The sequence below is a fragment of the Meriones unguiculatus genome, chromosome 7 (genome assembly GCF_030254825.1).
Source record: "Meriones unguiculatus strain TT.TT164.6M chromosome 7, Bangor_MerUng_6.1, whole genome shotgun sequence".
NCBI lineage: Eukaryota > Metazoa > Chordata > Mammalia > Rodentia > Muridae > Meriones > Meriones unguiculatus.
Genome location: NC_083355.1, coordinates 87,628,950 through 87,641,870, shown reverse-complemented (window position 1 = coordinate 87,641,870; position 12,921 = coordinate 87,628,950). Strand labels below are relative to the sequence as shown.

Sequence of the window (12,921 nt, the reverse complement as noted above, 5' to 3'; positions counted from 1 at the left end):
TCTGTGTAACATTGGCTACCCTGGAACTCACTGTGTAGACCAGGCTGGCCTCAGACTCAAAGATCCACCTGCCTCTGCTTCCCTAGTGCTGGGATTAAAGGTGTGTGCCACCACCGCCCAGTAAGGAATCACCTTGCTAACTATGGAATGTGGCCAAGGCTACCTGTTCTCCCTTCTGGGACTTCAACAGTCTCGTTCTAATATTGGCTGATGACTCTGTATAGTGAAGGAGCCCCCCCTTCCCTTCTGTCTCACCATGGGCTCTAAATGCTCTATTCCACAAGATACCCCAACTCATCGGCTTCCTTATAAAGTGATCTCAGTTCCTTGGGTTAACAGACCTCACCTGACAACTCTTAAACTCTTACCAGAATTTAGTACCAATACAGGCTTGATAAGAGTCACAACTGGCCTGAGCTTAGTACCTTTGATTTTCAAATTTTAACTTTTTTTTAAGATTTATTGTTTTTACAGTATTCTGCCTGCATGTGTGCCTGTAGGCCAGAGGAGGGCACCCTACTTCATCATAGATGGTTATGAGTCACCATACGGTTGCTGGGAGTTGAACCCGAGACCTTTGGAAGAACAGCCAGTGCTCTTAACCTCTGAGCCATCTCTCCAGTCAAATTCTAACTTATTTACATAACTTCATACAGTGGAACGGCAAGTGGCCTGAGGTTCCTTTTGTCCAAAGCTATTTTCTGTCTTATGGGCCCATCCCTCCTTCTGTCAAACTTGCTCTGATTGTCAAACCCTTCTTCTCCCATCTTCCCTCGTCCTATCCGCCACTCCCCAAGACCCTCCTCCCTACCGCTTCACTGACCTAACAGGTGAGCCCTGACTTGGACCAGCAGTGGTCTGTTCCTCAGTGGCAGGTTCCTGAGAGGAAAGACCAGGGGATCAGAAGATAGGAAAGTTGGGGCTCAGGAGGTCTTCTTGCATAAGTTATGTCTTATGTCAAGCAAGCTTAGTAAGGAGTACATCTCTTTCCCCCCTTGTAAATATAAATGTTTTATTCACCCACAAATCCCACTATCTGATGAATTGTAGCTTGACAGTAATTAATACTCTAATTTTTTAAAATTACGCATAATGAGTGGCTGGAGAGATGGCTGGGCAGTTAGAGCACTGGCTGCTCCTCCAGAGGACCTGGGTTCAAGTCTCAGCATCCACAACCGTCTGCAACTCCAGTTCCAGGGGATCGGACATCTTTACGCAAACAGGACTGCAGCGGAAACACTGATATGTTGGTGTTGGGGTGTGGGGTCAGCTGCCTTCCTGCTCTCTGGGGGGGAAGGGGCAGCCACCACAAGCACCTGTACCCGCGCTGAGACCTAACCCCCCACCCCTCACCCGTTAGCTTCCATCTTCACTTTCTTTGGCACAATCAAGCCAACCAGCTGTGTCCTGCTGCCCAGGGCCTCTGACCTCCTCTTGGCCTTTGGTACCTCATAAAGGATGGCTGTGGGGTTGTGTCTTGCTGCCACCACTGGTCAGGAAGGTGGATCCTCTAGAAGCCTGCGGTGGCAAGCCTTCTCCAGCAAGGCTGCTGTCTCACGCTCGTCTTCCTCCTCCCTGGATGGGTGGTGGTGCCTTGAAGCCCACATGCGCCTGCCGCTGGTTCAGATCCGTTAGCTCCTGCGGGTTTTCCGGCACCTCCATCCCCAGCTTCCAGTCTTTTGTGCGGTTCTCTAGGACCTTCCTGGGGTTGTTCAGCTCCTCATCCTCGCACTTCTCTTCCTCCTCCAGAGGCTCCTCAGCCTGGAAATTGCACGTGGCCCGGTGCTCCATGGTGTTAGTCCGTGTCCTCTGGTTGTGTCTTGAAGGTGATCTCGGCCAAGCAGCGCATGCACTTGATGTAGAATCAGAAGATGGGCAGGCCCAGGTATGCCTCGTTCTGGACCGTTTCCTTGCGTGCATAGAACTTCTTCCCCTTGAAGATGTCTTCTCCACATGTCTTACACCTCGTGTTGAAGGGGGCCGTCAGCCGCACTACGTTCTGCCGGACCTTGGGTAGCTTGAGTTCCGGGATCTTTGACGGGTCAGAGTCAGGTGGGTAGTATTGGTGGAAAACTTTCCATTCTGCCACCTTCGCTCCCTATTCCTCGAACAATCGAAAGAGCAGTTCTCTTTTGTTTAAAAGAAGAAAAATCCCAACCGTTCTGTTTTACGAAGGAATACCCAGGAGCCAGATGCTGGGGTGAAAAGCTGCTAGCTCAGGGAGGCCAAGAGAGTAACTAGCTGACCTTCCTTCTCAGCTCAGGAAAAAAATCCAAAAGGCTCACGAGCACAGCTGACAGTCCAGGAGCAAAAGGCCAAAACAAAATAAAACAAAACACATGTGCTCCGTGGCACACACAAACACGCCTCTCCAACACACAATATACACACACAATAATAAAAAAGATTTTTAAATTGGTGTATTAAAATAGATTTTACTTAATTTATTTTCTATTTTATTTATTTATTTATTACTATTTAGTTATTTTGCTTATTTTGAGACAGATTTTTCTCTGTGTATCCCTAGCTGTCCTGGAACTGGCTCTGTAGAGCAAGCTGGTCTGGAAGTCACAGAGATCCACTTGCTTCTGCCTTCCAAGTGCTGGAATTAAAGGCATGCACCACTACTGCCTGGAGAAAATAGATTTTTTTTTTACTTGACAAAATGCCTTAATAAAATGGGAAGTCTAAATTGATAATCATTCAAGACATTGAACTCAGCTGATTTTTTTTTTTTTTCTGGACTAGTGTTGATGGCAAGTAAGAGCAGTTCTGGGAGTGTGTGGTGGTGGCAGATGCGTTTAATCCCAACACTGGGGAGGCAAAGGCAAGAGGATCTCTCTGAGTTCAAGGCCAGCCTGACATACATTTCAAGTTTCAAGATAGCCATGACTACATAGAAAGACCTTGTCTCAGGAAAAAAGAAAAAGTCATTGAACTCGTAATCAAAGGTCTCCCATCAAAGGTCAACAGACACAGTTGCACACAGCTAAGTTGGAAGTGTCTCAAGTTCAAAGCCAGCCTAGGCGCATGGCCCTGTTTTTAAGAAAAGCCAAGCTTGTATGATTTTATCGATCAGATTTCTCAAAATGGTGGGAAACAAAAACCTCTACATTCAAGAAACTGCTTCAGAAAACTAGAAAGAGGGAACGCCCTCCCCCAGTTCATCTTCTGAGGCTCTTGTTGCAGGTCAAGCAAGGCATTGGAGGTCACAGGCATTTTCAAATAGGAGCAGAGAGGGATATCGAAAACACAGCAGTGTGATTTAGAAGGCACATGTAGGTGTTATCACAGCCAAGTAGAGTTAGCGGGACACTAAGGGATGGTTTCCCAGCAGGCAATTTCATCCGTATGCAACATGGGAATTTCCATGAATGTGTTAAAGAAAACACCCTTTCTCATAGTAGGTGCAGAAAAGGCATTTGATAATGTGGACTACTGGTTCATTATTAGCGATCTCCAGAATTCTAGGAATGAAAAGAAACGTCCTTCCCTCTGTTGATGGCCACGGCCAAGCATGCAGGTTGAGTGTCTAAGTGCTTCTTGCCCCAGGAGGATTGCCAGCTCTTCCAGAAGATGCTACAAAACAGTTATTATGACGCTGGCTTTGTTATGTGTTTGGGGGTGGAGTATGTAGAGGAGATTTTTTTTTTTTTTTCTGGGCTAGTGCTGACGGCAAGTAAGAGCAGTTCTGGGCATGTATATATATATATTTATTTTTGTAAAGAGTTATTTCTTTTACTTTGTGTGTATGGGTGTTTGCCTGCAAGTATGCTTGTGTGCCGTGTGTGCTCTTGGTGCCCTTAGAAGTTGGATCCTTGGTAACTGCAGTGACAGATGGCCATGAGCCACCGCTTAAGCAGTGGAGGGATTCATGCTTCCCGGATACAGAGGAAGGCACTTGGGAGGAAGCAGAACTTCCATGCCTTCCCTAGGTGTGCACCTGCCAGGAGCCTCCAGGTGTGCAGCTACCTGGACACTCCAGATATAACTTTAATCTAGGAAGTGGACCTTGGCTTCAAAGTTTTCTGCCTGACCCCTGGTAATTATGGCACCTAGATCATGCAGCAAAACCCTGTATCTCATCCCTCTACTTACAGGCATTTCACGGTCCTCTAGTACCTCTGCCATGGAGCTACAGTCTCCCAGTCCATACAGCCTGGCCCTCAACCTCCTTTCCAACTTCATGTAAGCCTATCCTTCATTGTCCCCGCTATCACACTGCTAGAACCCTGTCCATACTGTAAGCCCACTCAGACAGCCTTCCACCCTCACCCTCACCCTCACTCCACCACCTATCTTTTCTTCCTGGAAAATGCCCATCGATTCAAGAGCCATCTTAAATCCCCATTGTGCTAGAAAGTTCTAGCCAACTGTTCTGCTCCCCTTCCTGTGTTCTTTCCTTTTTTTTTTAATTTTTTTTTTATTTTATTCTCACAGCCTCCTTTTACTCTTTCTTATCCTCTTTTCTACCTTCCATCCAAAGTCAATGAAATACCCAGAGTCCCTGGGGCCCTGTGTGGTACTGAAGAGCCAAGGTTAGGAGAGAAAGACAGATCAGTGCTGACACTATTAAAGAAGCACACTTGAAAGCCTCGAGTGTACGCAGTGGTCCTGTGTGCCTTGCCCTCACCCCACCCTGGCCCCTAGCAGATGTCAGAGAAGCAGCTACTGAACCAACTGTATCTATGATAGATGGGATATGTTCGGTTTCCTCCTCGATCCTGGTACCTGCAAGTGTTGCTTTAAATAGGGTCTCTGCAGATGTTAGCAAGCTACAATGAGATTGTGCCAGGTCATGTGGACCCTGATCTAGGAATGGGTGATCTTACAGGAAGAGGGAAGAGCATCACATCGTGAGAAGATTCGGCAGGGACTGGGATGGAGCAAGTATGAGGAGACCAAGGCCGAGGATCGTGAGAAGCGCTAGAATCTAGGAAGAAGCAAGGCCAGATTCTTGAGCCTTCAGAGACAACAGGACCCTTGCTAACACTTGATTTTGGGGCGATTGTCCTTCAGAACCAAGACATGCAATCCTGTTACATCAAACATCCCACGTGGTGATAATTTTTAAGGCGGCTCTAGAAAACTATTTATCTGGTACGCCTGGCTTTCATCTCGTCTTCGAGCTACAGCTGCCTGAGTTTAGGATGGATCTCAAGCTAGGCTGTCTGGTCCACCTGGCCCTCCCTGTGCTCTCAGGCCATCTCCCTCGCGACGCTAGATGGCGATAGAGGGATGAGCTGGCGTTACTGGGGCGGCTAAGGGGATTGATTGATTTCTGGTGCGGGTGTGTCTTGCTGGGCTCCTAAATCCAAGCTGATGACTGGAGAGTTGTTTCTGTAAGTTCTTTCTGGAGCAAATGGTGCTTGTCTTGTCACGGAACGGAAAGCGGGTTCTCCCCTCTCAAAACTATCCTGCCAACCCCAGCTCCCGCTTTGCAGCCTTGCAAGCTCAGCTTTTGCGTTCAGGAACCTGTTCCTCCCAGGCTGGCGAGAGGCCAACCACCATGCCAAGAGGGGGTGGGCCATAAGGCCCAAGGAAACAGAAATGCTTTGCCAGGGGAGTTTGGGGTGAGCTCTCCACAGTGCGAGGACCGCTTCCTGGCAGGGGACTGGCAAGGGGCAGCAAAGACAGGCAGAACTCCATATCTTCAAATGCCACCTGAACAACTCTTTTTGCCGCATCATAGGCATCTGTAATTGCCGAAACCCAGGAGGGACCTCTCAATCCTTCTGTTGCCAGAGAATCCTTCTGTTCTCAGCTCAGAGAATTTGCTCCAGGGCTGTGGGTTCCTTAAAAAAAAATTTTTTTTTTACAATTATTTTTATTTTATGTGTGTGGGGGGTGGTTGTATTTGTCTGCATGTACATCTGTATACATGAGCTTGCCTAGATACCAGAAGAGGGAGGGCATCGGAGTCCCCGGAAGTGGAGTTACAGGCAGCTGTGAGCCACCCTGTGGGTGCTAGGAGTTGAACCTGGGTCCTTTGGAAAAGTAGCTAGCGCTCTTTTTCTTCTCTTTGTTTTGTTTTGTTTGTTTGTTTTTCCAGACAGGGTTTCCTTAGCTGTCCTGGACTCACTTTGTAGACCAGGCTGGCCTTGAACTCACAGAGGTCCACCTGCCTCTGCCTCTCAGAGTGCTGGGATTATAGGTGTGTGCCGCGGCATCCAGCTTTTCTCCGTCCTTCTTCTCCCTCTTCTTCTTCTTGATTTTATTTACTTGTTATGTATACAACGTTCTGTCTTCATCTGCACACCTGAAGAGGGCACCAGATCTCATTATAGATGGTTGTGAGCCAACCTGTGGTTGTGTGGTTGAACTCTGGACCTCTGGTAGAAAAGCTAGTGCTCCTAACTTGTGAGGCATCTCTCCAGCCCCAAAGCTTTTTTTTTTTTTTGGGGGGGGGGGGTGGGTTAGAGACAGGGTACTCCGTGTAGCCAAGGCTGTCCTGGAACTTGCTCTGTAGACCAGGCTGGCCTCAAACTCACAGAGATCCGCCTACTGATGCCTCCTGAGTGCTGGGATCAAAGGCGTGTGCCACCATTGTCTCGGTCCATTTTCAACCCAGTAAACACCTCTGGAGAACACGCAGTGTTGTTCCCTTCCCCCACTGAACTCTCTCCACAGCATATGGCCGTAGGTGATACCCAGTGACGTGGTCAGCTACTGGGCACAAGCTACTTCTCTAATAGCAGTTCCCTCTTCTCTTTTCCTCTAGACACACCCCCCTTCCTATTTCACGTTGTCTGGTATGCTAGTCTCACGTGCCAGGGCCTTGACCTTCGACTTCCTAGCCTCTAGACAGTGAGAACTAAATTTCTATGGTTTATAAGTCACCCTAGTCTAAAGGACTGTGTTACAGCAATAGGATCAGACATATAATTACTAGATCAAGGGTATGTCATAATCTTTTTTGTTTTTCAAGACAGGGTTTCTCTGTGTAGCCTTGGCTGTCCTGGACTCATTTTATAGATCAGGATGGCCTTGAACTCACAGAGATCTGCCTGCCTCTGCCTCCTGAGTGCTGGGATTACAGGTGTGTGCCACTATGCCCAGCCGTAATAACCACTTTTAATCTAAGTAAATTATTTTAAACAGTCATATCTGGTCACGGTGGCACATGTCTTTAATCCCAGCACTCAGGGAGGCAAAGGCAGGCAGATCTCTGTGAGTTTGGGGCCAGCCTGGTCTACAAAGCAAGTCCAGGACAGACAAGGCTACACAGAGAAACCCTGTCTTGAAAAACAAAAACAAACAAACAAAAAATCATAGGGTGTGGGGGATGGCACATACTTATAATCCCAGCACTCAGGAGGCAGAAGGAGGCAGGTGTCTGTGAGTTTGAAGACATCCTGGTCTACAAGCGAGAGTTCCAGGACAACGAGAGCTACCCAGAGAAACCCTGTCTCAGAAAACAAACAAACAAATAAATAAATAGATACAAATAGACACTCACAGAAAGCTTCCTGAACCATATGGCTGACCCTATCCAAATGTGCTTACTTGTTTCTTAAAAGCAAAGATGTTCTTTGTATTCATGACACGGCCACCAAATCTAGGACCCAGCAGTGGTACAATATCAAATCTTCACACCCCATTCAGTGGTCTTCTTATTTAGTTAGTCTTTAAGATTTTAGGTTCCAACCATCATTCCCTCAAGGAATCTTGTCCTGAGTAGGATGACCCCCTAGTTCTCAAGACGGGGACTGTGTTGATCTTACTCCTTTCCTCAAGCCCCACAGAGTTTGTGCAGAGTACACGCTCCCGACTCATCCGGTAATAGCACAGCTGGTAATTACTGTGCGTCAGAGCTGGCCCAGGAGGACCTAAGCGCGTGGGTTTCCAGGAACATCATGACTCCCCGCCCCAGGAATGTAAATATGTAGTAAGCTTGCATCAGACCTTGTAAACACGGGTTCTGTAGGGGAGAGACAGGAGCTGGGTTCTGCCTCTGGTTCTGCCCTCCCAGGTAGAGGGTCCCTGACCCTCGGGAATTCCCCACACCTACCCTGTATAAAGCCTCTACCTCACCTGAAAACAAGCTGTGGTCGTACCCCAAGAACAAAGGTGCTGGGTCTTTTTCTGAGTCCTGGCCACAGCCTGAGTCCCACATGCCTTGGCTCTCTGCATGGACTCCTGGAATGCCCTCTTCCACACCAAACCCATTACGCTGCCCTGCTGCACCCTCTGTTTCTTGTTGCCTTAGAGATGTAATCCTTCTGGCCCTTTTATCTGTGTGTCATAGCATCAGTCATCTGAGAATCTCAGGTCTCTCGCATATATACATGCATATATACATATGTATGTATGTATGTATCGTGTGTGTATGTATATATGTATCCAAGTTCAGCTCCCTGAACCCACATCAGATCACTCACAACTACCTGTAATTCCAGCTCTGGGGAATCTGGTGCTTCCGGCCTCTTTGGGCACCTACGCTCAAGTGCACATATTCACACACAGACACATAATTTTAAAAAATACATGTTATACATATGTGGTATAAGGAAGGAAGTTTATTTGAGGGGAGGGGAAGGAGAGAGGAGTCAGGGCCTGGCGAAGGGGCAGAGGATGATTAAACATGTGGACAGGGATAGGCAGGCAGAAGGACCAGGACAGAGCCATGAGAACAGAGAAGGAGATGGCAGGAGACAGAGGAGACAGAGAGAGAGAGAGAAAGAGAGAGCACATAAGAGGAATAAGAGAGTGCAGGATGGTGGGTGGGTCCTTTTTATCCTGCAAACTGGCAAGCACCAGGCGGCAGGTTATGACCTCAGAGGTTGTTAGGCAACCAAGAAGCAAGCTAAAGGGCCCAGATTAGAAGACGATTCTCCCCTCCATGTCACTTTACCAGGCTTCAGATCCTCAGAGGCACTCAGTGCTAATATTATAAATGCTGGGTGCATTTACCTCTAGAGAGTCTCTGTATACAGAAAAGCATACATCCTGATACATTCTTTTTCATCTTTTTTAAAAAAACAAAAACAAAACAAGAGCAGGGCCCAGTGGTGCACACAGTGAGGCAGAGGCAGGCAGATCTTTGTGAGTTCAAGGCCAGCCTGGTCTACAAAGTGAGTCCAGGACAGCCAAGGCTACACAGAGAAACCCTGTCTCAAAAAAACCAACCCCTCTACACACACACACACACACACACACACACACAAACACACACAAAACAACCAAAAGACAAAACAAAACATTGTATGCACTCTATTTGGCCCTGGCCTTTCTCCGGGCACAATATGTTCCATAGATTGCTCCTTAAACAATTTCAGGTTGTTTGTTTTTTTTCTGGTATTCAGTGTATATCTAGATGTGTCAGATGTATTTTAACTAGCCTAGGTTGATAACTCTTTGGCTTATGTTCACATTTTTGCTTTAGTAAATAGTTGCAATAAATAACTTAGATATAAATGAGCAAGGACATCTGCAGGAAAGAAAAACAAAACAAAACCCCCAAACCTCCCAAGTGGGACCATTTGAGTACATCCCTCCAAAATTCCTATGTTGGAACTTAACCCTCAAGGTAGAGATAGGACGTGGGGCCTGTGGGAAGTGAGCAGGTCATGGGACAGTGCTAACGCCCTTGTAGAGGGGTGGGGGTGAACTAGTTAGGACCCTGTGGGCTCTTCCATCCCTTCTGCTACTGAGGATGTGTTCACCTCGTCTACAGTGTCCATCATTCCATGAGAAAGCAACAAGTGGTGTAGAGACCAGGACTCCAGCAGACACTGACAAGCCAGGACTTTGACCCTTCCATTATCCAGACACTGAGAAGTAACTTTCTGTTGTTTATACATTACCCAGTTTAATGGACTATGTTACAGAAAAAAAAAAAAGCAGGGTGGGTCAATTTATTATGGTCCCTCACTTCAGGTTTTACTGTGGATGTCTATAGCCTGATTCTCTTCCCGTTTCTTCCAACAGCCCTTTGCTCACTTCTCTGTGAAGAGCATTAAAACAATTTATCCACTAAGACACAAAACAAGGGGCATCTTCTTCTCCAGGGACTCCCCAAAGCACTGACCATCTCCTTCACTCCCCAGCCACTATGCAGATTTGTCCTTTCAGCTTTTTTTTTTCCTTGTTTTAAAGCTCTGTCTTAAATTTCAGGTAGCTGGGGCTGGAGAGATGGCTCCAAGGTTAAGAGCACTGGCTGCTCTTCCAAAGGTCCTGGGTTCAATTCCTAGCAACCACATGGTGGCTCACAACCATCTATAATGAGATCTGGTGTGTAGACACATATGCAGGCAGAATGCTGTATAATTAATAGATAAATAAATCAAAAAAAATTTCAGGTAGCTGTTAACCGCCCCTCCCCCCCCCGCTCTTTTGCACCGTACCATGTTCCGAGAAGCTAGTACCAGGTTTTGGTTAATGACTTCAGGAAACCAGCAACCCCCAGAAATGATGCAGCACATGCCTGGTGTGTTTGTGCTGAGCAAAAGTCCTTGTTTCCCATGCCCCCAGTCTCCCCAGATGGTGAACTCAGCTGGCAGGCTTCATCTACAGACAGACTGCCTTCATTAGAGGCCAGAGTGTTACTCCTCCAGGGAAGTTCCGCTGGGGAGATGTCCACACTTGCCAAATCCTCCGTCTCAGAACCAACTGCTAGCCCAGGCTTACAAAGTCTAAGTTGCCCTCGCAGATTGCTGGGGCCACATTTATGTTGTGAAATTTCCTTTTTCCACAGACACAGAGATGCCAGGGGAAGTCCAGAAAGCCAGGCAGCTGTTCCCCTCCAGGGTGGGGGGATGGACTTTCTTGAGTTTCTATCACCAGCAGCTTCCAGGAGAGCCAAGCCCAGCTCAGGAATGTGTACCATCCCTAAGCAGGTTCACAGCCAAATGAAATCTCATTTAATAGTAAAAAGGAAGACCGTGGCCAGTACCCCGGCACTATATCCTGAAGAAAAGCACCAAGACCTGGAATTCAGGCATTCCTCTGGGGCAGGGGAAGACGGGAGCTGCAGGGTAGTGGCTCATAGTTCAGCTGACCCTACTAGGACCAGGAGCCACACTGACTGCTGGGGCAAAGCCATGTTCTCAGGAGGAACTTGTGGTCAGGACAGTAAGTGAAATAAAAGGAGGTGGTGGGGAAGATGTTCCCAGGAGTAGCGGATCAAGGAAGTTGGGGAGAAAGAGGGAATCAGGATGTAGAGATGACTAGTGATCCCTGTGAGGTCCAGTTGAGGGTGGCATGCCTGGGTTCAAATCCTAGCTCAGTGGGTGACTGGTTACTTCCATAGTCTTGGGGTGCACTTGGACCTGCTCAAGAGTTTTTTTCACTTGTGAAATGGGGTAATGTGGCTTCCTCACAGGCCACTGTCCTTGCTGGAACACAAGTATACTAGCAATAACATATTTGTTCTGACCTGAGACTATGCATGGAAGGCTAGATTTCTTGACTGCATGGGCAGGACTGGACAGTATCTTTCTCTTACTCTGGGCCACCAACTCCTGCCATGGGGTGAGCTAGAAGGGTACCCTTCTAGCTCCTTCTATATCCAAGGCCTTTGGAAACAAAGAGTATCTTCCCGCTGGGCCTTCTGAGTGAGGGTTCCCCAGGACCCTCTGACTAGTCAGAGCAGATGTGGCAAGTCTCAGCTCCCTCCTCTCCTACTCTCTTAAAGCAGTAGTGCAGGGGACAAAGGCTGCCTGTTGCCTGGCAGGAGGCTTCTTCCATCTCAGAACCTCTTTGCTCTAGTCCAGGCTGAAGATCAGCCAAAGCCTTCACGCTGAGGTCTGATCTGGAAGAGGAGAGGCAGGATTTTTATTATCATTATTAATTACAGTTTATTCACTTTGTATCCTCCCTGTAGCTCCCACCCTCCTCCCCTCCCAATCCTACCCTCCCTCCCTCTTCCCCACACATGCCCCTTCCCCAGTCCACTGATAAGGGAGGTCTTCCTCCCCTTTCTTCTGATCCTAGTCTATCAGGTCTCATCAGGAGTGGTTGCATTGTCTTCCTCGGTGGCCTGATAAGGCTGTTCTCCCCTCAAGGGGAGGTGATCAAAGAGCAAGCCAATCAGTTCCTGTCAGGGACAGTCCCTGTCCTCATTACTATGGAACCCACTTGGACACTGAACTGCCATGGGCTACCTCTGTGCAGGGGTTCGGGAGGCAGGATTTTAAATGGAAGCATTGCCTAGGTTTAGGACTCTGGGACATGGTCCTTATCTAAACTGGGCTTTCTGTCTTATCCAAGGAAGCCAGGGAGAGTGAGGTGTTCCCCAGTTAGAGACAACCTGGGTCTTTGCTGAGCAATTTCCTTTGAGCTTGCCTGAGGCAGCTCTGACTGATGCAAGCAGCAGTGGGTGCTCTGCACACAGAGGAAAGGTGGATTAGAGAGGAGGATGGAGGCCTTGCTCAAAAGCCAAGCAGACCAAGAATATTGGTTACTCTACAACCTGAAGACAAGACAAGGTACTATTTCTGAAGACAGTACATGTCATCAGAGTTAAGCTGGTGTCTAACAAGAAGTGTCACCCCTAGTGTCACTGACCAGCATTCAAGGTACTTGAAGGTACCTTGCAAGCTATCAGAGGAGGAGGGTAATCAATCCTCAGTCTCTCCCAGCTACAATCCCTGCAACCTTCCACAATGGCCCGGCTGCAAGATATATTGGCTCAAGACTGGCCCAATTGTTTCAGGAGTAAACCACCACTTTCTGATTTGCTTTAAGGGCCACTCTGTGAAATAGAACCCATACCTGATACTATAAAAGTGACCAAGATCCTGAGTCTAAATAGGCCATAGGCCTGGGGGAAAACCTAAAACTATTATTCTGCTAAAAGAACATAGCAGAGGGCTGTAGAGATGGCTCAGCGTTTAAGAGCACTGAGTGCTGTTCCAGAGGTCCTGAGTTCAATTCCCAGCAACCACATGGTGGCTCGCAACCATCTGTAATGGAATCTGA

At 47.8% G+C, this 12,921-nt stretch overlaps 1 pseudogene; it reads right to left on the bottom strand.

The window, feature by feature from the left end:
* Positions 1-1,349: 1,349 nt before the first annotated feature.
* LOC110546591 (splicing factor YJU2-like) lies at positions 1,350-8,169 on the bottom strand (annotated as a pseudogene).
* Between the last annotated feature and the right edge of the window lie 4,752 nt (positions 8,170-12,921).